Source organism: Aquarana catesbeiana, linkage group LG03 (assembly GCF_042186555.1).
Source record: "Aquarana catesbeiana isolate 2022-GZ linkage group LG03, ASM4218655v1, whole genome shotgun sequence".
In the NCBI taxonomy this organism is placed as follows: Eukaryota; Metazoa; Chordata; class Amphibia; order Anura; family Ranidae; genus Aquarana; species Aquarana catesbeiana.
In genome coordinates, this window is record NC_133326.1 from 437,457,481 (window position 1) to 437,481,255 (window position 23,775).

Consider the following 23,775-nt stretch of genomic DNA (forward strand, 5'->3'; position numbering starts at 1 on the left):
TGAGCTATCACAACTGGGTTAGAACGGCACATAGCTGTAGTTCTAATCCCGGAGCATTGGATGACCGAACAATCAGGTTTTTTGCGATCTGCAATCTGATTCTATAGCTGCAGAGGAGTGTCAGGAGAGTGGAATAGAGCGAGCAAGGGGCTCGTTACAAGAAATGACACCAATAATGGGGCGGGGCCTGGGCGGGGGACCTGCCCCTGGTGCTGCCCATTACGGGGTGTCGTCAGAGCCGATCCTAGGCGGGTGCAGTTCACCCGGGCACCACAGAGGTGGGGGCGCTGAATCGCCAGAGTGCTCCCCTCCATCCTCCTCCTCTCCTTGTCCGTTTCGGGAGGCGCCTCTCCCCGCCGGTTGCCGCCGCCGCTGTGTTTTCCAAAGCCATCCCACCTCCCTCCTCCTGTCAGAGGAGGAGAGCGAAGCAGCCAGAGATCGGAGCGGCTGTCTCTGTGTGGAGAGAGACTAGCCGCGCAGTGACGTCGTTGAGGGGGCGGTCTGTGCCTGCAGTGACATGTGTTCTCCTCCTCTCTGTCTTAACTCCTGCCTGCTGCGATCTGTTCTCCACCTGTTCTCCCATCTGTTTTTATGTACCGTAATGGAGGGGGGTTTGTCCTGGGGGGGTCTGTACTAATGGAGGGGGGCTGGTTTGTCCTGAGGGGGGGTCTGTACTAATGGAGGGGGGTGGTTTGTCCTGGGGGGGTATTGCTGGGTCAGGTGAGAGGGCCGATCGGCCATTATCTACTAACGTCCATAGGAACTGCAGTCTCTGACCATCTCCTGTACCTTGTCTGCAGTCTTTGACCATCTCCTTTACCATGTCCCCAGTCTCTGACCATCTCCTGTACCATGTCCCCAGTCTCTGACCATCTCCTGTACCATGTCCCCAGTCTCTGACCATCTCCTGTACCATGTCCCCAGCCTCTGACCATCTCCTGTATAAAAATATTTTTTAAAAACCGTTGGTTTCGGTTTTCGGCCTAGTGTATTTTTCATTTTCGGTCTCGGTTTCGGCACCAAAAAAAACCCATTCGTTGCACCCCTATTGAAATCGTATCCCATCTCAAGCGTTTCTTCTCCAGAGTGAATAAGTTTAGCGCTCGCAACCTTTCCTCATAACTAATATTCTACAGACCTTTTATTAGCTTAGTTGCCCTTCCTTGTACTCGCTCCATTTCCAGTACATCTTTCCAGAACTGGACAGCATACTCTAGGTGCGGCTGGACCAGAGTCTTGTAGAGCGGGAGAATTATCGTTTTATCTCTGGAGTTGATCCCTTTTTTTTTTTTTTTTTTTTTTTTTTATCCAAGAAAAAGTTTTTATTGAAAAAACAAGTATGTACAGTCCAAGAAAACCACAGTTAAATTGTACATAGTAGCCTAAACAGGCATATTTCCATATAAGAATCAGGCACATACAAAAATGTAAAGTACATCCCACTGTTAGAAAATAAGATGGGAATTGATAACACAACCTCCTACCTATGGAAATACCAACCCTCTATCTGTAACCAACCCGAGTTCAGAGCTCCAATCAGGGCTAATGCGGGGTACACCATGGCTTCAGCCGTTATTAAGGCGCAGTAATCTGTCCATGACCAGGTCCTCCGGAGCTAACCCAGGAGTGCCTAGCCATGGTTCCCATAGTTTTTCAAATTTTCTTGAACATCCCCTGTGTTGGTATATAATTTTCTCCATTCTTAATATATGACCTAGTGCAGTAATCCATTCCTTGACTGAGGGAGGCGTTTCAGATTTCCAGTGTACCATGATTAGCTTGCGGGCCACAAATAGGGCTCTAGTTAAAGCTTCCCTGACGTGGGGTTCCCACTCTAGTTCATCTAACACATTCAAAATACAGCGTCTAGGGTCCAGCGGTATGGAGACCCCAAACACTGCGTTCAGCGTGTCCACCACCCCCCTCCAGTACACATGCAGTCTGGGACATCTCCATAGCATATGTATTAGATCTCCGTGATCTCTCTTACATCTAGTACAGGTTGGGGTGGGAAGAAGTCCCATATTATGTAGCCTATGGGGTGTGTAATACGCTCTCAGAAGTGTATATAGTTGCGTTAGTCTTTGCGTTACATTCAGTGAACATATGGAAACTGACTGCAAGACCTCCTCCCATTGATCCTCATCCAAGGGTCCAACATCCAACTCCCATTTCCCTTTTACTGTCAAAGGATGCTTTAGAAGGTATTTGTGGAGCAAGGTGCTATAGCTCTGGGAAATGAATCCTTTAGAGGTCTCTGCCCCTTTAAGCAAATCTGCCAAAGGGTTCGAGCTAATGTGCCAATCAGAGGTTTTTGACTGTGCTTCAAATGCATGTCTAAGTTGCATATAGTAAAAGTTGATCCCTTTTTAATGCGTGCCAATATTCTGTTTGCTTTGTTAGCAGCAGCTTGGCACTGAATGCCATTGCTGAGCCTATCATCTACTAGGACCCCCAGGTCCTTTTCCATCCTAGATTCCCCCAGAGGTTCTCCCCCCCCCCCCCAGTGTATAGATTGCATTCATATTTTTGCCACCAAATGCATTATTTTACATTTTTCTACATTGAACCTCATTTGCCATGTAGTTGCCCACCCCATTAATTTGTTCAGATCTTTTTGCAAGATTTCCACATCCTGCGGAGATGTTATTGCCCTGCTTAGCTTAGTATCGTCTGCAAATACAGAGATTGAACTGTTTACCCCATTCTCCAGGTCATTTCTGAACTAATTAAATAGGATTGGTCCCAGCACAGAACCCTGGGAAACCCTACAACCCACCCCTGACCATTCAAAGTACTCCCCATTTATCACTACCCTCTGAACTCTCCCTTGTAGCCAGTTTTCAATCCATGTACTCACCCTATGGTCCATGCCAATGGACCTTATTTTGTACAGTAAACGTTTATGGGGAACTGTGTCAAATTCTTTTGCAAAATCCAGATACACCACGTCTATGGGCCTTTCTTTATCTAGATCTTCATGAATCCATGCTGATTACTACTAATGATACCGTTCTTATTACTAAAATCTTTTATATAGTCCTTTATCATCCCCTCCAAGAGTTTACATACTATTGATGTTGGGCTAACTGGTCTGTAATTCCCAGGGATGTATTTTGGGCCCTTTTTAAATAATGGTGCTACATTGGCTTTTCTGCAATCAGCTGGTACCATTCTAGTCAGACTGTCAGTAAAAATTAGGAACAATGGTCTGGCAATTTACTTGACTGCGTTCCCAAAGTACCGTCGGGTGCAAGGCACCTGGTCCCGGTGATTTATTAATGTTAAGTTTCCCAAGTCTAATTTTGATTCTGTCCTCTGTTAACCATGGAGGTGCTTCCTGTGATGTGTCATAAGGATAAACACTGCAGTTTTGGTTACTGAAGCCCCCCGATTCCCTCGTGAAGACTGAGGAGAAGAATAAATTCAATACCTTTGCCATCTCCTCATCCTTTGTAACCAGATGTCCTTGCTCATTCTTTATGGGGCCAATATGGTCTGTCCTTGCTTTTTTACTGTTTACATACTTAACCACTTCAGCCCCGGAAGGATTTACCCCCTTCCTGACCAGAGCACTTTTTACAATTTGGCACTGCGTCGCTTTAACTGCTAATTGCGCGGTCATGCAATACTGTAACCAAACGAAATTTGCGTCCTTTTCTTCCCACAAATAGAGCTTTCTTTTGATGTTATTTGATCACCTCTGCCGGTCTTTTATTTTTTGCGCTATAAACGGAAAAAGACCGAAAATTTTGAAAAAAAATATTTTCTACTTTTTGTTATAAAAAAAAATCCAATAAACTCAATTTTAGTCATACATTTAGGCCAAAATGTATTCGGCCACATGTCTTTGGTAAAAAAAAATGTCAATAAGTGTATATTTATTGGTTTGCGCAAAAGTTATAGCGTCTACAAGCTAGGGTACATTTTCTGGAATTTACACAGCTTTTAGTTTTTGACTGCCTATGTCATTTCTTGAGGTGCTAAAATGGCAGGACAGTACAAACCCCCCCCCCCCCCCCCCCAAATGACCCCATTTTGGAAAGTAGACACCCCAAGGAAATTGCTGAGAGGCATGTTGAGCTCATTGAATATTAATTTTTTTGTCCCAAGTGATTGAATGACAAAAAAAAAAAAAATTACAAAAAGTTGTCACTAAATGATATATTGCTCACACAGGCCATGGGTATATGTGGAATTGCACCCCAAAATACATTTAGCTGCTTCTCCTGAGTATGGGGATACCACATGTGTGGGACTTTTTGGGAGCCTAGCCGCGTATGGGGCCCCGAAAACCAATCTCTTCACTGCCTATCACAGTTTCGGAGGCCATGGAATGCTCAGATGGCACAAACACCCCCCCCCCCCCCCAAATGACCCAATTTTGGAAAGTAGACACCCCAAGCTATTTGCTGAGAGGCATGGTGAGTATTTTGCAGCTCTCATTTGTTTTTGAAAATGAAGAAAGACAAGAAAAAACTTTTTTTTTTTTTTTTTTTCAATTTTCAAAACTTTGTGACAAAAAGTGAGGTTTGCAAAATACTCACTATACCTCTCAGCAAATAGCTTGGGGTGTCTACTTTCCAAAATAGGGTCATTTGGGGGGGGGGGGGATTTGTGCCACCTGGGCATTCCATTGCCTCCGAAATTGTGATAGGCTGTGAAGAGTGAAATAAAAAATTTACGCCCTTAGCCTGAAGGCGGTGCTTGGTTTTCGGGGTCCCGTATGCGGCTAGGCTCCAAAAAAGTCTCACACGTGGTATCCCCGTACTCGGGAGAAGCAAGAGAATGTATTTTGGGGTGTAATTGCACATATTCCCATGGCATGTTTGAGCAATATATCATTTAGAGACAACTCTGTGCAAAAAAAAAAAAATTGTCTCTTTCCCGCAACTTGTGTCACAATATAAAATATTCCATGGACTCGACATGCCTCTCAGCAAATAGCTTGGGGTGTCTACTTTCCAAAATGGGGTCATTTGGGGGGGGTTTGAACTGTCCTGGCATTTTATGCACAACATTTAGAAGCTTATGTCACACATCACCCACTCTTCTAACCACTTGAAGACAAAGCCCTTTCTGACACTTTTTGTTTACATGAAAAAATTATTTTTTTTTGCAAGAAAATTACTTTGAACCCCCAAACATTATATATATTTTTTTAAAGTAAATGCCCTACAGATTAAAATGGTGGGTATAGAAATGAAGGATAGGGTGTATTGGCGCTACCTAAAAAAATAATCTTATATTAATCAATATGTTTAAAAACTGGGATAGCCAGTAAATTCGCACCACCTACTTGAAATTATAAATCTAAGGGGTGTGCAGTATGTACAAACTCCCTTATTCACAATATGGGTAATGCCACCAGACAAGTATTTTACCAATGCTCATATGTTCAATAAATTATGATAAAACCAAGTGTCGCACCACTTATTGGATCCTACTGTATCTGGGAATGAGACCAGAGACTAGATTCCATATAGTGCATTTACTAGGAACCATATAGCAATACAGTGGTATAGGTATAAGTATTACTATCCTAATCTGATATGTTACGTTTAATTCAGCATAAATTGCAATTGCATAGGCCAAAAACTACTCAATAACATAGGAGACAGCAGCGATTAGATTTGCAACAGATATTATGACAGTCCCATATATTGATGTTAGGTGACTCATGCAGATTCCCACAGGTGACTTTGGTGCTGCAATAATTTGTCAGGTGACTCTCGTGCTCCCCCTTTGGTTGCCTACTCACCAGCTCCCAGACCCCCAACAGGGGTATAACGCTTATGATGTGGTGCGCTGGGTTGCTTCCATCTAGTGGATTCTTATGTTGTAGCCAGTTCCCCAAACCCCCCAGTGGGGTATTTCGTCTGTAGTGGGGAATAGATCCCCTTGCTGCCAGATATTGTAGTAGATATATCCTGTGCTTTTAAATCCTTGGCGATATTGCTTCCACTCCTGTTTTCTTGTGACGTCTTATCAGGGACCAGGATGTGAGGTGGGGGGTCGGAGCCACAGGACCTGAGAAGACAGGGATGTAGTCTCACACAGGGCAAACAGCTTTTCAGACACAGGTCTGTCTTGCAGCAGCTGCAAGACAGACCTGTGTCTGAAAAGCTGTTTGCCCTGTGTGAGACTACATCCCTGTCTTCTCAGGTCCTGTGGCTCCGACCCCCCACCTCACATCCTGGTCCCTGATAAGACGTCACAAGAAAACAGGAGTGGAAGCAATATTGCCAAGGATTTAAAAGCACAGGATATATCTACTACAATATCTGGCAGCAAGGGGATCTATTCCCCACTACAGACGAAATACCCCACTGGGGGGTTTGGGGAGCTGGCTACAACATAAGAATCCACTAGATGGAAGCAACCCAGCGCACCACATCATAAGCGTTATACCCCTGTTGGGGGTCTGGGAGCTGGTGAGTAGGCAACCAAAGGGGGAGCACGAGAGTCACCTGACAAATTATTGCAGCACCAAAGTCACCTGTATCTATTCCCCACTACAGACGAAATACCCCACTGGGGGGTTTGGGGAGCTGGCTACAACATAAGAATCCACTAGATGGAAGCAACCCAGCGCACCACATCATAAGCGTTATACCCCTGTTGGGGGTCTGGGAGCTGGTGAGTAGGCAACCAAAGGGGGAGCACGAGAGTCACCTGACAAATTATTGCAGCACCAAAGTCACCTGTATCTATTCCCCACTACAGACGAAATACCCCACTGGGGGGTTTGGGGAGCTGGCTACAACATAAGAATCCACTAGATGGAAGCAACCCAGCGCACCACATCATAAGCGTTATACCCCTGTTGGGGGTCTGGGAGCTGGTGAGTAGGCAACCAAAGGGGGAGCACGAGAGTCACCTGACAAATTATTGCAGCACCAAAGTCACCTGTATCTATTCCCCACTACAGACGAAATACCCCACTGGGGGGTTTGGGGAGCTGGCTACAACATAAGAATCCACTAGATGGAAGCAACCCAGCGCACCACATCATAAGCGTTATACCCCTGTTGGGGGTCTGGGAGCTGGTGAGTAGGCAACCAAAGGGGGAGCACGAGAGTCACCTGACAAATTATTGCAGCACCAAAGTCACCTGTGGGAATCTGCATGAGTCACCTAACATCAATATATGGGACTGTCATAATATCTGTTGCAAATCTAATCGCTGCTGTCTCCTATGTTATTGAGTAGTTTTTGGCCTATGCAATTGCAATTTATGCTGAATTAAACGTAACATATCAGATTAGGATAGTAATACTTATACCTATACCACTGTATTGCTATATGGTTCCTAGTAAATGCACTATATGGAATCTAGTCTCTGGTCTCATTCCCAGATACAGTAGGATCCAATAAGTGGTGCGACACTTGGTTTTATCATAATTTATTGAACATATGAGCATTGGTAAAATACTTGTCTGGTGGCATTACCCATATTGTGAATAAGGGAGTTTGTACATACTGCACACCCCTTAGATTTATAATTTCAAGTAGGTGGTGCGAATTTACTGGCTATCCCAGTTTTTAAACATATTGATTAATATAAGATTATTTTTTTAGGTAGCGCCAATACACCCTATCCTTCATTTCTATATTTTTACATAGTACCCCAACAGGTACCTTGTGCAAGGGAGGCGGCAACCTTATCTTCTGGCCCTATACACGCATCCTAAAGCACAGTTTTTGTTCTATTTACATTAAAATGGTGGGTGTTTAATTTTTTTTTTTCACACAGTATTTGCGCAGCGATTTTTCAAATGCATTTTTTGGGAAAAAAACACACTTTTTTAAATTTTAATGCACTAAAACACACTATATTGCCCAAATGTTTGATGAAATAAAAAAGATGATCTTGGGCCGAGTACATGGATACCAAACATGACATGCTTTAAAATTTCGCACAAACGTGCAGTGGCAACAAAATAAATACATTTTTAAAAGCCTTTAAAAGCCTTTACAGGTTACCACTTTAGATTTACGGAGGATTTCTACTGCTAAAATTACTGCCCTCGATCTGACCTTCGTGGTGATACCTCACATGCATGGTGCAATTGCTGTTTACATTTGACGCCAAACCAACGCTTGCGTTCACCTTAGCGCGAGAGCAGGGGGGGGGGGCAGGGGTGTTTTTTTTTTTTTTTTCTTTTTTCTTTTTTTGCTTTTTTATCTTATTTTTAAACTGTTCCTTCAAAGCATCTGACCACACCAAGATCGGTGTGATAAAATGCTTTCCCAATTTCCCAATGGCGCTGTTTACATCCGGCGAAATCTAAGTCATGAAATGCTCGTAGCTTCCGGTTTCTTAGGCCATAGAGATGTTTGGAGCCACTCTGGTCTCTTATCAGCTCTATGGTCAGCTGGCTGAATCACCGGCTGCATTCTCCGGTTCCCTGTTGAGACAGGAGAGCCAGAGAAAAGCATGGAAGACGGTGGGTGGGGGGGCATTCCCTCCCACTGCTTGTAAAAGCAGTCTAGAGGCTAATTAGCCGCTAGGATTGCTTTTACATGAAAGCCGACCGCTGGCTGAAAAGAATGATACCAAGATGATACCTAAACCTGCAGGCATCATTCTGGTATAACCACTCAAAGTCGTGAATGGCGTACCTGAAGACATAAAAATGGTTAACAATAAAACAGTAAACGGTAAAGTATAAAAAATTGCATACCTGAAAAGCAAACATGATAAAACATAATAACAATAAAACATTGCAGAATAGAATACAGTAAAAAAGAGCAGAACAATAGAGAGAGAATAGAGAGAGAGAGAACAGTAAAACGACAACTATTTTTTTTTTTTATTTTATAAATTTTTTTTTTTACACTTTTTTTTTTTGTAACTAACTTTTATAACTGTAACCGGTTCCAGGTTCGGGTCTCTCAAAATGCGATGGCATCTTGGGAGACCCTGTGAAAGTGTGCCTAGTTTGTGCAATGCTGTACCCTACGCTAATACTCAACTAGTGCATGGTAGCGTTCAAAACATTCACCAGTGCAAAGACCAGGATTGTCAGGACAGGAGGGACAATAATAGCGGATGTCACGCCTATATCCGCGCTTGCTGCAGACACAACATCTTTTTTGGGGGGGTTAGTTGGGTAGGGGTACTCGGGAGGACATAAAGAAAATGCCTCTCATGCAGCCGACTGCATTTGGTTGAGGATGTGAATGGGGGAAGTACGGGCGCTGCAGAAGTGGTGGGTTCCCAATTAGGATTGGCAAATGCTGCAGGAAGGGCACTATGGACACGACGGGCCTGTGTTTGTCTTCTTGGTGGCAGCGGGACACTACTTGTGCTTGCTACCTCACCAGCTTGAACTGCACTTATGGGACTCGCTACGTCACCAAGTGTTACTGCAGTGCTGGTTTGACTGCGATCGGGGTGTACTAGGCCGCTGGTGCTTGCCAGTTCACCAAAGCGCTACCAAAAAAACTGTTAGCGATCGCAGGGATCAGGCCTGACTCTGCGAATGCTGCAGTTATGTGTTTAGTGTTTTGTAAGTGACAGTGATCGATCGATACTGCACTTGGGTGGGCTGGGCTGGGCCGGGCGGAGGGGCAAAACGCAGGTGCTAGCAGGTATCTGGGCTGATCCCGCTAACACTGCGTTTTTGGGAACCCTAAACTGCTGGGGACGCTAGTATAGATCTGATCGGATCAGATATTGATCCGTTCAGATACTACACCACTAAGGGAGGTGTACGGTGCGTGCGTGGGTGTTAGCGGTACTGGTACTAACCTGATGCTGCCTGGGGCTGGTGCTTGCCAGTTCACCAAAACGCTACAAAAAAACTGTTAGCGATCGCAGGGATCAGGCCTGACTCTGCGAGCGCTGCAGTTATGCATTTAGTGTTTTGTAAGTGACAGTGATCGATCGATACTGCACTTGGGTGGGCTGGGCCGGGCAGAGGGGCAAAACGCAGGTGCTAGCAGGTATCTGGGCTGATCCCGCTAACACTGCGTTTTTGGGAACCCTAAACTGCTGGGGACGCTAGTATAGATCTGATCGGATCAGATATTGATCCTATCAGATACTATACCACTAAGGGAGGTGTATGCTGCGTGCGTGGGTGTTAGCGGTACTGGCGCTAATCTGACACTGCCTGGGGTGATGTATATCACCGCCGGGCGATCAGGGGGCTAAACCTTTATTAGGTAATAAACGGCGGGTGCCCTGACACTATAAAAAATAAACGAACTAACCAGCATCACCCGTAACAGTTATACGGTGATCAGTGGTGAAAGGGTTAACTAGGGGGCAATCAAGGGGTTAAAACATTTATTAGGTAGTATATGGGGGTCCCTGTCGCTATAAAACGCTGACGGCGAACCTAAATATTTACCTCCCTAACTAGCGTCACCAGCGACACTAATACAGCGATCAGAAAAATGATCGCTTAGCGACACTGGCGACGGGGGGTGATCAAGGGGTTAAAACTTTATTGGGGGGGTGTTAGGGGGGTATCCTAGATCTAAAGGGGGCTAACCCTAACTGCCCTACCACACTAACTGTCACAAACTGACACAAACTGACACCATGCAGTAATCAGAAAAAAAAACAAAACTGCTTGGTGTCAGTGTGACAGAGGGGGGGTGATCGGGGGGGGGGGGGATCGGAGGTGTAATGTGTGCCTGGCATGTTCTACTGTGTGTGTGTGTGTGTGTGTGTGTGTGTTGGTGCACTCACATTACAGTCTTCTCTCCTCGGCGCCGGAACGGAAAATGCCGAGCCGAGGAGAGATGACATCATTTCCTCTGCCTCTGTGTACAATACAGAGGCAGGGAAATGATCCAATTGGCCAGGAACGATCGCGAGGGGGGGGGCACGAATGGATGGCCTCCCCTTCACCACGGATCGCCGGGGAGGATTTGCCGACCGCCGCAGGCACCGGGGGGGGGGGGGGGGTCCGATCGAACCCCCCACCCGCGGGCAGGCAAGGACGTACCTGTAAGTCCTTTTGCCTGCCCGTGCCATTCTGCCGACGTACATCGTCGTGCGGCGGTCGGCAACTGGTTAAAGAATTTCTTGGGATTTTTTTTTTGCTCTCCTCCGCTATGTGTCTTTCATGTTCTATCTTAGCCGCCCTTATTGCACACTTACATTTCTTGTTGCATTCTTTATAAAGTCTGAATGCTGATGATGATCCCTCAACCTTGTATTTTTTTTAAGGCCTTCTCCTTTGCTTATATATTTTATATTATTTTTTATTATTTTTATATTTTTACATTGGAGTTAAGCCATCCAGGACTTTTGTTCGCTCTTTTAAATGTATTACCCTATGAGATGCATTGGCTAATGCCCTTATTTAATATGCTCTTAAAGCAAACCCATCTCTCCTCCGTGTTCTTTGTTCCTAAGATTTTATCCCAATTGATGCCTTCTAGCAAGGCTCATAGTTTAGCCGCTTTAAGACTGGGCCTCTTTTTCAGACTCGGTGTTTACAAGTTAAAAACACGTTTTTTTGCTAGAAAATTACTTAGAACCCCCAAACATTATACGTTTTTTTTTTTTTTTTTTTTCTAAGACCCTAGAGCAGTGATGGCAAACCTTGGCACCCCAGATGTTTTGGAACTACATTTCCCATGATGCTCCACTACACTGCAGAGTGCATGAGCATCTGGGGTGCCAAGGTTCGCCATCACTGCCCTAGAGCTTAAAATGGCGGTCATTGCAATACTTTTTTGTCACACCGTATTTGCGCAGCGGTCTTACAAGCGCACTTTTTTTTGGAAAAAATTCACTTTTTTGAATAAAAAAATAAGACAACAGTAAAGTTAGCCCAATTTCTTTTTTTATATTGTGAAAGATAATGTTACACCGAGTAAATTGATACCCAACATGTCACGCTTCAAAATTGCGCCCGCTCATGGAAAGGCATCAAACTTTTACCCTTAAAAATCTCCATAGGCAACGTTTAAAAAAATTCTACAGGTTGCATGTTTTGAGTTACAGAGAAGGTCTAGGGCTAGAATTATTGCTCTTGCTCTAACGATCGCGACAATACCTCACATGTGTGGTTTGACCACTGTTTTCATATATGCGGGCGCTACTCGCGTATGCTTTCGCTTCTGCGCGCGAGCTCGTCGGGACGGGGCACTTTAAAAAAATTTGGTTTTTTTAAACAGTGTAAAAATAAATAAAATAAATTAAATAAGAAAAAATAATATATTTATTTATTTTTACACTTTAAAAAAAAAAAAAAAAAAAAGGTCACTTTTTTATTCCTATTGCAAGGAATGTAAACATCCCTTGTAATAGAAAAAAGCATGATAGGACCGCTTAAATATGAGATCTGGGGTCAAAAAGACCTCAGATCTCATATTTAGACTAAAATGCAATAAAAGAAAAAAAAATGTTGTTATTTGAAAAAAATGACAACAGAAAAATGTGCCTTTTAAGACGTATCGGCGGAAGTGACGTTTTGATGTCGCTTCCGCCCTGCTGTGGTATGGAGACGGGTGGGGACCATCTTAGCCTCACTTGTCTCCATACCCAGCCACGGATAGGACCCGATCGCCTCCGCCACTGCCGACGGCTCTGGTAAGTGGCAGAGGGCGCGGGAGGGGGACCCTCTCCCGCCGCCGATAACGGTGATCTTGAGGCGAATCCACCGCAGAGACCACCATTATTGTTAACTGAACCGCCCGCCTGAAGAGATGGATACCTCGGTTGTGGCAGCAGCTGCTGCCATTACCGAGATATCCCTCTTCAAAGTCAGGACGTATATAGTCGTGTGGCGGTCGGTAAGTGGTTAGGGAAGTTGGCTCTTTGAAAATTCAGTGTCTTTGTATTGCCCTTATGTTTCCTATATGTGTGATTTATACTGAAGCCAATTGACCTGTGATCACTGTTACCTAAATTTCCCAGTATTTCCACATCCGTGATCAGGTCTATATTGTTGGTAATCAGTAGATCCAGTAACGCTTTATTTCTAGTTGGTGCGTCTACCATCTGACCCATGAAACTGTCCTGCAAGACATTTAGGAACTGGTGAGCCCAGTATGTCTAGATAATTAAAATCCCCCATTATGATAACACTTCCCATCCTTGCTGCTAATACATATTGTGATAGGAGATCTGTCTCCCCTTCCTCCCTCAGGTTAGGGGGCCTATAGCATACTCGCAGTATTATTTTTCCCTTAGCTTCATCCCTTTGGAGCTCTACCCATAAGGATTCCACCTCCTCCCTACCTCCCTTAGTGATGTCATCTCTCACATTCACTTGTACATTATTCTTGATATATAGGCATACCCCTCCCCCTTTTTTACCCTCTCTATCCTTGCAATAAAGAGTATACCCTTGAATGTTTGCCAGCCAATCATGAGAGCTGTTGAACCAGGTCTCTGAAATTCCCACAAAATCCAAATCCTCCTTGTACAACAATATCTCTAGTTCACCCATCTTGTCCGCCAGGCTCCTGGCATTGGTGAACATGCCACGTAGTTTAGACTGGTCGCATATTATCCTCTTATTATCCTCTTATTGGGTATTCCGAGTTTGCTACTAGGACTTGCTACTATGCTTACCTTGGGTTTATGTGCTTTGGTCAACCTACCACTACCAATACTACCCTCTGGAATATGTTCCGCGCTGACTATCTCTACCTCTGGACCCCCCCCCCCCCATCGCCTAGTTTAAAAACCCCTCTAACTTTTTGGTCATCTTCATTCCCAGCTGATCTGCACCCTCCTCATTTGTATTCAGCTCCCTTTACTCTGATACCCCTAACTAACATCTAGTGGAACCAATTGCCTTCAGAAGTTGCCTAATTAGTAAATAGAGTCCACCTGTGTGTAATTTAGTCTCAGTATAAATACAGCTGTTCTGTGAAGCCCTCAGAGGTTTGTTAGAGAACCTTAGTGAACAAACAGCATCATGAAGGCCAAGGAACACACCAGACAGGTCAGGGATAACGTTGTGGAGAAGTTTAAAGCAGGGTTAGGTTATAAAAAAATATATCCCAGGCTTTGAACATCTCACAGAGCACTATTCAAGTCATCTGAAAATGGAAAGCGTATGGCACAAATGCAAACCTACGAAGACCTGGCCGTCCACCTAAACTGACAAGCCGAGAATCAGAGAAATGGCCAAGAGGCCCATGGTAAAAGAGATCCACAGCTCAGGTGGGAGAATAAATCGTGCACTCCCCAAATCTGGCCTTTATGGAAGAGTGGCAAGAAGAAAGCCATTGTTGAAAGACAAAAGAAAGAAGTCCCATTTGCAGTTTGCAGGAAGCCATCGGGGGGGGGCACAGCAAACATGTGGCAGAAGGTGCTCTGGTCGGATGAGACCAAACGAACACTGCACATCACTCTGAAGACTCCATTGTAAAACTTGGTGGTGGCAGCATCATGTTGTGGGGATGCTTTTCTTCAGCAGGGATGGGGAAGTTGGTCAGAGTTGATGGGAAGATAGATGGAGCCAAATATAGGGCAATCTTAGAAGAAAACCTGTTATGCCCTGTACACACGGACGGACTTTTCGGCAACAAAGGTCCGACAGTCTTTCCAACGGACTTTCGAACGAACAGACTTTCCTACACACGATCACACCAATGTCCGACGGATTCATACGTGATGACGTACGACCGGACTAAAATAAGGAAGTTCATAGCCAATAGCTGCCCTTCGTGTTCCAAATCTAAAGTCCGTCAGATACAGAAACAGTCCGCTGAAGGTCTGATGAAGCCCACACACGGTCGGATTGTCCGCCGGATTCGGTCCGTCAGACCAGTCTGGTCGAAAAGTCCGCTACGTGTGTACAGGGCATAAGTCTGCAAAAGACTTGAGACTGGGACGGAGGTTTACCTTCCAGCCGGACAACGATTCTAAAACATACAGCCAGAGCTACAATGGAATGGTTTAGATCAAAGCATATTCATGTTTTAGAATGGTCCAGTCAAAGTCCAGACCTAAATCCAGTTGAGAATCTATGTCAAGACTTGAATATCGCTGTTCACAGACGCTCTCTATCCAATCTGACAGAACTTGAGCTATTTTGCAAAGAAAAAAGGGGCAACATTTTTACTCCTAGATGTGCAAAGCTGGTAGAGACATACCCAAACAAACTTGCAGCTGTAATTGCAGCGAAAGGTGGTTCTACAAAGTATTGACTCAGGGGGGCTAAATACAAACGCATGCCACACTTTTCAGATATTTATTTGTAAAAAAAAAAAAAAAATCAAAACCATTTATCATTTTCCTTTCACTTCACAATTACAGTGAGGGAAAAAGTATTTGATCCCCTGCTGATTTTGTACCTTTGCCCACTGACAAAGAAATGATCAGCCTATAATTTTAACGGTGGGTTTGTTTTAACAGTGAGAGGCAGAATAACAAAAATATCCAGAAAAACGCATTTCAGAAAAGTTATACATTTAAATAGCATTTTAATGAGTGAAATAAGTATTTGATCCTCTGTCCACAGAAGCAATCAGATTCCAATCTCTCCACCATGGCCAAGACCAAAGAGCTGTCCAAGGATGTCAGGGACAAGATTGTAGATCTATTCAAAACCAAAAGGTGTATACTGCGCTATCCCTATGAAGTATTCGATAAACAAAAAAAGCGAAAGACCTAAATCTGTGAAAAACTGAAGAAAAAAATTAATGCTGCTGCAACCCTAAATGTGAGACAACCTCCATTGCAAAATACTATACAAAAATAGGCTGCGCTGCTATAAATAAGTGAGTGTGGTCATGAACCCTTTATGAGACCATAACATATGCACCTAAATGTGAAACAATAAATAATATGGAAAAAAGATGATGATACCTGGAACATACATAAATAACCACAAATGGGTGACATATAGGGTTAATCCTTGTATATATATGCAATCAAACACTAGGTGAGTTGAACAAGGTCCTTATATAAAACGTTCCTTTGAAAAAAAAAAAAAAAAAAAAAAAAAAAATTGTCCTTCACCACTAAAATTAAAAGGCATCAATATGTTGGTGAAAAATAAAACACCACTCCTCCGCTGATATGAAGCATGCACTGTTGTCACCCTGAAGGACGTGAAGACAGGAAAATTCCTCCACCAAAAAAAACGATCTGCCCCTTACCAGATATTATGATCTCTTGTTTAAGGAGATCATATATGCAGGTGACTGTGTCCCCCAGCCACTGGGTCTTTAATCGAAAATATGGCTCCAAGGGTCACCTCTCAGGGGGTCCGCTAGATGTTAAGCTGGCACTCACATCCCAAGAATGAAAAAAAGAACTCCATAGCGTAATTCTGACATTTATTGGTAAAAAAATCAAAAGAAATGCACTTACAGTGTTGTGGATTTAAAATCGCGTGTATACACAGAACAATGCCGGCCGGCTCACAGCTGCTGCCCGTCGCTTCCGGGATCAGCGGTGGATGGTGGTGACGTCAGCACGTCGCTCCTCCCAATTTGTAGATTGTAGATCTACACAAGGCTGGAATGGGCTGGAAATGCCATCGCCAAGCAGCTTGATGAAAGGGTGACAACAGTTGGTGCCATTATTCACAAATGGAAGAAACACAAAATAACTGTCAACCTCCCTCGGTCTGGGGCTCCATGCAAGATCCCACCTCATGGAGTTTTAATGATCATGAGAACGGTGAGGAATCAGCCCAGAACTACACTGGAGAATCTTGTCAATGATCTCAAGGCAGCTGGGACCATAGTCACCAAGAAAACAATTGGTAACACGCTACACCGTGAAGGACTGAAGTCCTGCAGCGCTCGCAAGGTCCTCTGTCTGAAGTTTGCTAATGAACATCTGAACGATTCAGGCCGGGTTCACACTGGTACGACAAACTCTCCGACATTGAGAGTTTGTCGCATGACGTGTGAAAATCAATGTTTCCCTATGGGGAGCCATCTTAACTGATCCGACACAAGTCGCTCCGACTTTGAAAATGCTCCCTGTACTACTTTGGTCCGACTTTGATCTTACTTCAGCCCATTGACTATCATTGAAGTCAGATCAAAGTCGGATCGCCATCTTGCATAATCCGACTTTGGCATGCGACTTGTGCTCTGATGATCTTGAGGGGGAACTGAATGCCAAATTTTAAATAAAAAAAACGGCATGGGTTCCCCCTCCAAGAGCATACCAGGCCCTTGGGTCTGGTATGGATTTTAAGGGGAACCCCCTACGCCGAAAAAATGGTGTGGGGGTCCCCCAAAATCCATGCCAGACCCTTATCCGAGCACGCAGCTGGCCGGTCAGTTAAAGGGGTGGGGAGGAGCGAGGCCCCCCCCCCCCCCTGAACCATACCAGGCCGCATGCCCTCAGCATGGGTGGGTGCTTTGGGGCATGGGGGTGCCCTGCGGCCCCCCCACCCTAAAGCACCTTGTCCCCATGTTGATGAGGACAAGGGCCTCTTCCCGACAACCCTGGCCGTTGGTTGTCGGGGTCTGCGGGCGGGGGGCTTATGGGAATCCGGGAGCCCCCTTTAATAAGGGGCCCCCCAGATCCCAGTCCCCCACCCTATGTGAATGAGTATGGGGTACATCATACCCCTACCCATTCACCTGGGGGGAAAAAGTGTCAATAAAAAGAACACACTAGACAGGTTTTTAAAGTAATTTTATTAGGCAGCTCTTCCGACTTCTCCTCTCTCTCCGGAGAAGAACCGGAGACTGGGAGCAGAGGCTGGAGAAGTTGGAAGAGACCCCCGGAGCTGCCTAATAAAATTACTTTAAAAACCGGTCTAGTGTGTTTTTTTTTTTTTTTTTTTTTTTATTGACACTTTTTTTTTTTCCCCCAGGTGAATGGGTAGGGGTACGATGTACCCCATACTCATTCACATAGGGTGGGGGCGTCGGGATCTGGGTGGCCCCTTATTAAAGGGGGCTCCCGGATTCCGATAAGCCCCCCGCCCGCAGACCCCGACAACTAACGTCCAGGGTTGTCGGGAAGAGGCCCTTGTCCTCATCAACATGAGGGGCAAGGTGCTTTGGGGTGGGGTGCCGCAGGCGCCCCCCCTGCCCCAAAGCACCACCCCCCCCCATGTTGAGGGCATGGAAAGGGGGCTTGCTCGTCCCCACCCCCTTTCCTGACCGGCCGGGCTGCGTGCTCGCATTAGGGTCTGGTATGGATTTTGGGGGGGACCCCCATGCCGTTTTTTCGGCGTAGGGGGTTCCCCTTAAAATCCATACCAGACCCAAGGGCCTGGTATGCTCTTGGAGGAGGAACCCATGCCAGTTTTTTTTTTTTTTTTTTTTAATTTGGCGTGGAGTTCCATCTCAAGATTTATACCAAACACAGTGCCTGGTATTGGCGTGGATCCAAGTCGGATCCTTGTTAATTGAAAGTCAGGCGTATGTCGGCTTCAAGTCGCGGGGCAAAGTCGGATCCAAAGTAGGATGGCTGTCGTGTCGCACCAGTGTGAACCCGGCCTCAGAGGAGAACTGGGTGAAAGTGTTGTGGTCAGATGAGACCAAAATCGAGCTCTTTGGCATTAACTCAACTCGCTGTGTTTGGAGGAGGAGGAATGCTGCCTATGACCCCAAGAACACCATCCCCACCATCAAACATGGAGTTATAAACATTATGCTTTGGGGGTGTTTTTCTGCTAAGGGGACAGGACAACTTCACCGCATCAAAGGGACGATGGACGGTGTCATGTACTGTCAAATCTTGGGTGAGAACCTCCTTCCCTACAGCCAGGGCATTGAAAATGGGTCATGGATGGGTATTCCAGCATGACAATGACCCAAAACACAAGGCCAAGGCAGCAAAGGAGTGACTCAAGAAGAAGCACATTTAAGGCTGCATTCACACCTGAGCGTAGCATTTTTGAGCGTTTCTTCTGGCGTTTTGTCGCGCGTTTTTTCAGGCATATTTGAGGGTTTCCATGCAGCGCTGTCTGGGGTTTTTGAGCTTTGGCATTTTTTTTTATTAGCCAATAGGAAAAATGATCATCTGTTTCATCATTTGTTGCTATGTTGTTAGATTTTGTTATCTGCTTCCTGCTCCAAAAACGCCCAAATCTGCCCGACAAGAAAGGGTCCAGAACTTGTTTGAGCTTCAGGCGTAGGGCTTCAGGTGACTTGGAGTGGAGATGCGAACCATCTCCATAGAGAATAATGGATTTTTTCCCCCTCAAGCGTTTTGTGGTTTCAGGCTTCAAGCTACAAAACGCTTAGGTGTGAATGGGCTCTAAGGTCCTGGAGTGGCCTAGCCAGTCTCCAGACCTTAATCCCATAGAAACTATGTGTAGGGAGTTGGAGGTTTGAGTTGTGTGTCAGCCTAAAAACCTTAATGACTTGGAGAGGATCTGCAAAGAGAAGTGGGACAAAGTCCCTCCTGAGATATGTGCAAACCTGGTGGCCAACTACAAGAAACATCTGACCTCTGTGATTGCCAACAAGGATTTTGCCGCCAAGTGCTAAGTCATGTTTTGTGAAGGGGTCAAATGCATATTTCACTCATTAAAATGCAAACCAATTTGTAACTTTTTTTAATGCATTTTTCTGGATATTTTTGTTGTTATTCTGTCTCTCACTGTTAAAATAAACCTACCATTAAAATTATAGACCAGTGTTTCTCAATTCCAGTCCTCAAGGCGCACCAACAGGTCATGTTTTCAGGCTCTCCCTTATTTTGCACAGGTGATTTGATCAGTTTCACTGCCTTAGTAATTACCACAGCCGTTTTATCTGAGGGAAATCCTGAAAACATGACCTGTTGGTGCGCCTTGAGGACTGGAATTGAGAAACACTGCTATAGACTGATCATTCCTTGTCAGTGGGCAAACGTACAAAATCAGCATGTGATCAAATACCCTTTTCCCCTCACTATATGTGCCACTTTTGTGTTGGTCTATCACATAAAATCCAAATAAAATACATTGATGTTTTAGGTTGTAACATGACAAAATGTGGAAATTTCAATGGGTATGAATACTTTTTCAAGGCAATGTATTCACTTTGCCCAAATGTACAAGCATTCATATTGCCATTGGGGCTTTCTACAGTTATCTTGAAAGGCCTGTTCACACACAGTCTGATAAATGGCATTTTCCCCACATAAGAATGCCAGTCACCGCTAGTGCACATAGAAAATTATTTTCTATGTGCCCCATTTGCACTGCAGTGCAGTGAGCTACGATAAATTGCAGACGTGCAGAATTTTATCACAACATACTGTGCTGCTGTGTGGTGACATGAATGCAGTGCACTTCAAATAAAGTTGATAAAAGAAAGCAAATAAAAAGGGAACATAAACCACCCCCTCGTCACAGCTCACTGCAGCCAAAACTGACAACTGCCTGCACACTAAACCACTACCGTTAATGTTGGAGCAGTGTGAACGGGCCAAAATGTTCACCTAGATACAACTGTTTCCAATTTTCCAATTACTCAGTAGACAAGTAAAATGTGAACAGTTCTCATTGGGTACAATAAATACAAACAAAGAAACCCAACAGACAGCGACCACTGTTTTATAGGGTTGATTTTTTTTATTTTTTTGCTGGGTTGGCAAGGAGCAACAACTGCTGGCAAATATTACAAATGTTAAAACATTTTACTGTGTACACATTTCTGAACATCTAGAAATGTGCCTTAGCAGCACCCTGAAAAATGTACCTTTTTCTTCTGGGATTTCTCCTGAAATATTTCAGTGAAATTTCTGCTATGTGAGGGTGCGTAGGCACTCCTGTGTTTGCAGCCTCTTAGCGCTGTATCTGCATTGTGAATCTAAAGCTGGTCTTACTCTGACTGAAATTTGGACTGTTCAGCAGAAACTGGCTGAATTGTGATCATTGTGTGGCCTTCCCTGCTTCATAGAAGTTGGTTATTTATTTAAGGCAGAGCTATGCTCAATTCCACTCCTGCGATACAGTAACCATGTGCACCCTCGCAAGCCACCTTGGAGGAATGGATTTTTCTTTGCTGGTTGAACAAAAAAAAAAATCTATGCATGGCCAGCTCAATGCCCCGTACACACGTACTGAAAATCAGACAGTCTTTTTTTTTTTTTTTTTTTTTGCATGCTAGTTGTATATCGAACCTGAAGAGTTTACTAAAGTTACGGAAATTCTCGTATAACAGAATAAAAAATCGCAAGTGATGTCGTGTTATAGTGTAATTGTATTGTATTTTCGGACAACAACTGTATCGATTAAATGAAAATCGTACGATCTTGTTATTGTACGAGAAAAAATTTCATGTTTGTCCGATCGGATATTATCATATGCCGTATTCGGCTCTCGAAAGCTCTGCACTAACAATCCAATTCTCATACGATCGTGACGAAAGTGGCATTTTTCGTCCGATTTTCGGATTGTGTGTACGGGTCATAAGGCTCTGTTGCCTCTGACTGCTAGCCTCAGGAGATTTGGAATGAAACTTGCTGATGCCAGTGCTGCTGTCCAAAGGTGTTGCTCATACATTCAGAAAGGAGATACCCTGATGCCGCGTACACATGAGTGGACTTTCCGCATACTTGGTTCGGCGTATCGGAGTCCGTCGGACAATTCGATCGTGTGTGGGCTCCAGCTGACTTTTTTTTCTCAAAAGTTTGACGGACTTAGATTTGAAACATGTTTCAAATCTATCTGATGGACTCGAGTCCGGACGAAAAGTCTGCTCATCTGTATGCTAGTCTGACGGACAAAAAACTACGCTAGGGCAGCTATTGGCTACTGGCTATGAACTTCCTTGTTTTAGTCCGGTAGTACGTCATCACGTATTAATCCGTCGGGCTTTGGTTGATCATGTGTAGGCAAGTCCGTTCATTCGGAAAGTCCGCAGGACAAAGTCTGCCGTAGAGTCCGCTCGTGTGTACGCGGCATGAGTCTAAAACAACAATGTTTTACTGGCTGCATCACCTTGTGAAAATAGAGGGAAAAAACCTAAAAAAAAATATAAAAAATGCAGCCACCATATTTAAGGATTGGCTATCCACAATATATTACAATACTGGGGCCCTTTAACTGCATTGTCCATTTTATTCAAGAGGTCAACTTAGCATTTAAAATTGGGCACACCCCTCTTTTCTACTTCATCTTACTCTTGATGGGTGGCTTCATTGGGGAAAAAAAGGAACAGATAAGAGGTCTGTCCTGAGTTTGGCTTAATTTCCTGAAATCAGTATTTACTTAGCAGTGCTCCCTCGTGTTAGGATTGGTTGTTCTAGCAGATAACTAATGGTAGGTGCAGGCACTTATAGAAGCCTAAAGTGGTTGTAAAGGCACAAAGTTTTTTACCTTTATGCATAAAGGTAAAAAACCTTCTGTGGGCAGCAGCCCTCCTAATACTTACCGGAGACCCGTCTCGATCCAGCCATGTCCACGAGAGCCTTGTCTCCCTGGGGACTCACACTCCTTATTGTTTTTTTGCAGCTGCAGGAGCCAAAAACAAAAAAAGGCTATAAAGCGGCGTTCCACTCATTTTTCAGTTTATTAACCGCTTGCTGGCCGTCATATGACGGCCAGGCGGCATGGCTCTCATTCTGGGTGGGCGTTGTGTGCTTGCATGCCTGGTCCTTCGGTGGCTGCATGTCACGGAGACACCGCTCGCCACCGAGGGGGGTGAACAGCCATCGGGCATGATCGGCCGTGATGAAGTCAGGGCCGATCACAGATGTTACCGCCCCACTTTGCATGGCGCATGCGCGAGCACGTCGGTGGCAGCATGTTCCCGGGAACACTGCTCGTCACCGATGCTGGTAAACAGCCATTGGCCGGCAGCTGTTTACCCACGTGATCGGCTGTGATCCTTTCACAGTTAATCACTAAATGTAAACATAGAGCGGTAACGAGATGTTACCGGGATCTCCTTCTCACACACTGATCGTGTGTGAGAAGGAGATTGCCGTTACATCTCGTTACCGCTTACAGTGTACACCAATCACACGGATTGCCCCCCCAATAAAGAGGACTTGTCACCACCCATCAAAGTACCTGTCACAGTTCTTATGAGTACCTGTCACAGTCCATCTGAGTACCTGTCACAGTCCATAGGAGTACCCGAGTACCTGTCACAGTTCATATGACTACCGAATACCTGTCACCGCCCTTCAGAGTACCCGAATACCAGTCACCAGCCCATCAGGGTACCCGAGTACCTATCTGTAGCTGTCAGGGCTGGGCTCAGCCCTTCCTTCTCTGAGCTGGCTGCTCAGCTGTCGGCTAATTGCCAGCTCCCATCTCTCTCCACAGTTATCCAGCTGTTGTTTCTGCTCGTCAGTCCTGCCTACTTAGTCGCCCAGCTCACTTGATCTCTGCCTTCATCTTTGTCAACATCACAGAGACTTTCTCCTGCGTTCCTGTTGAAGACTTGCTTGGCTGACGTTCCTTCTGGCTCCTGATCCTGCTTGCTGTACTACTAGGTTTATCTCTACCTCTCTGACATTTGCTTGGCTGACTACCCGTTCCGGTTACTGAACTCTGGCTTGTTTTGTCTACGCTTACTCTGTTTACCTTATTATTATTATTATTATTAAACAAGTGTGATTTAACTTTACTTCTGTCTTGGTCTAATTCATGGTTCCTGATAGTAGGCGAAGGCCATGAATTCAGAAGATACAGTCAATCCACTTGTTGGTAATATTTTTTCCAGATTGGATGAGCAAGATCACCGCATGGATCAGTTTGCCATAGTGTTCCAAACGCTCCTGAGTCACACGGCTCACCTGGAAACTCCCACTGTGGCTGCTCCGGTACAACCTGAGTTGCAGGCCGTCTCTGCTGCTGCGCCAGTCTCTGTGCAGGAACCCGCCTTGAGTATTACTTCTATAAGAGGTATGTCTGGTTCCGCTCCGCTTCC

The 23,775-nt window shown here is 44.9% G+C and overlaps 1 protein-coding gene across 2 annotated transcripts in view; it reads left to right on the top strand.

Annotated features, from left to right (window-relative positions):
* JADE2 (jade family PHD finger 2) overlaps positions 1–23,775 on the top strand; it is a 1,082,209-nt gene that overhangs the window by 47,059 nt on the left and 1,011,375 nt on the right. Inside the window, exon 1 of one of the 2 annotated variants that reach the window (XM_073620796.1) lies at positions 6,920–7,049. The exons of the other annotated variant lie outside the window; for it this stretch is intronic. The gene's annotated coding sequence lies outside the window, so the exon portion shown is untranslated. Of the gene's footprint in view, positions 1–6,919; positions 7,050–23,775 lie in introns of those variants that run through there. 2 annotated transcript variants of the gene reach the window in all.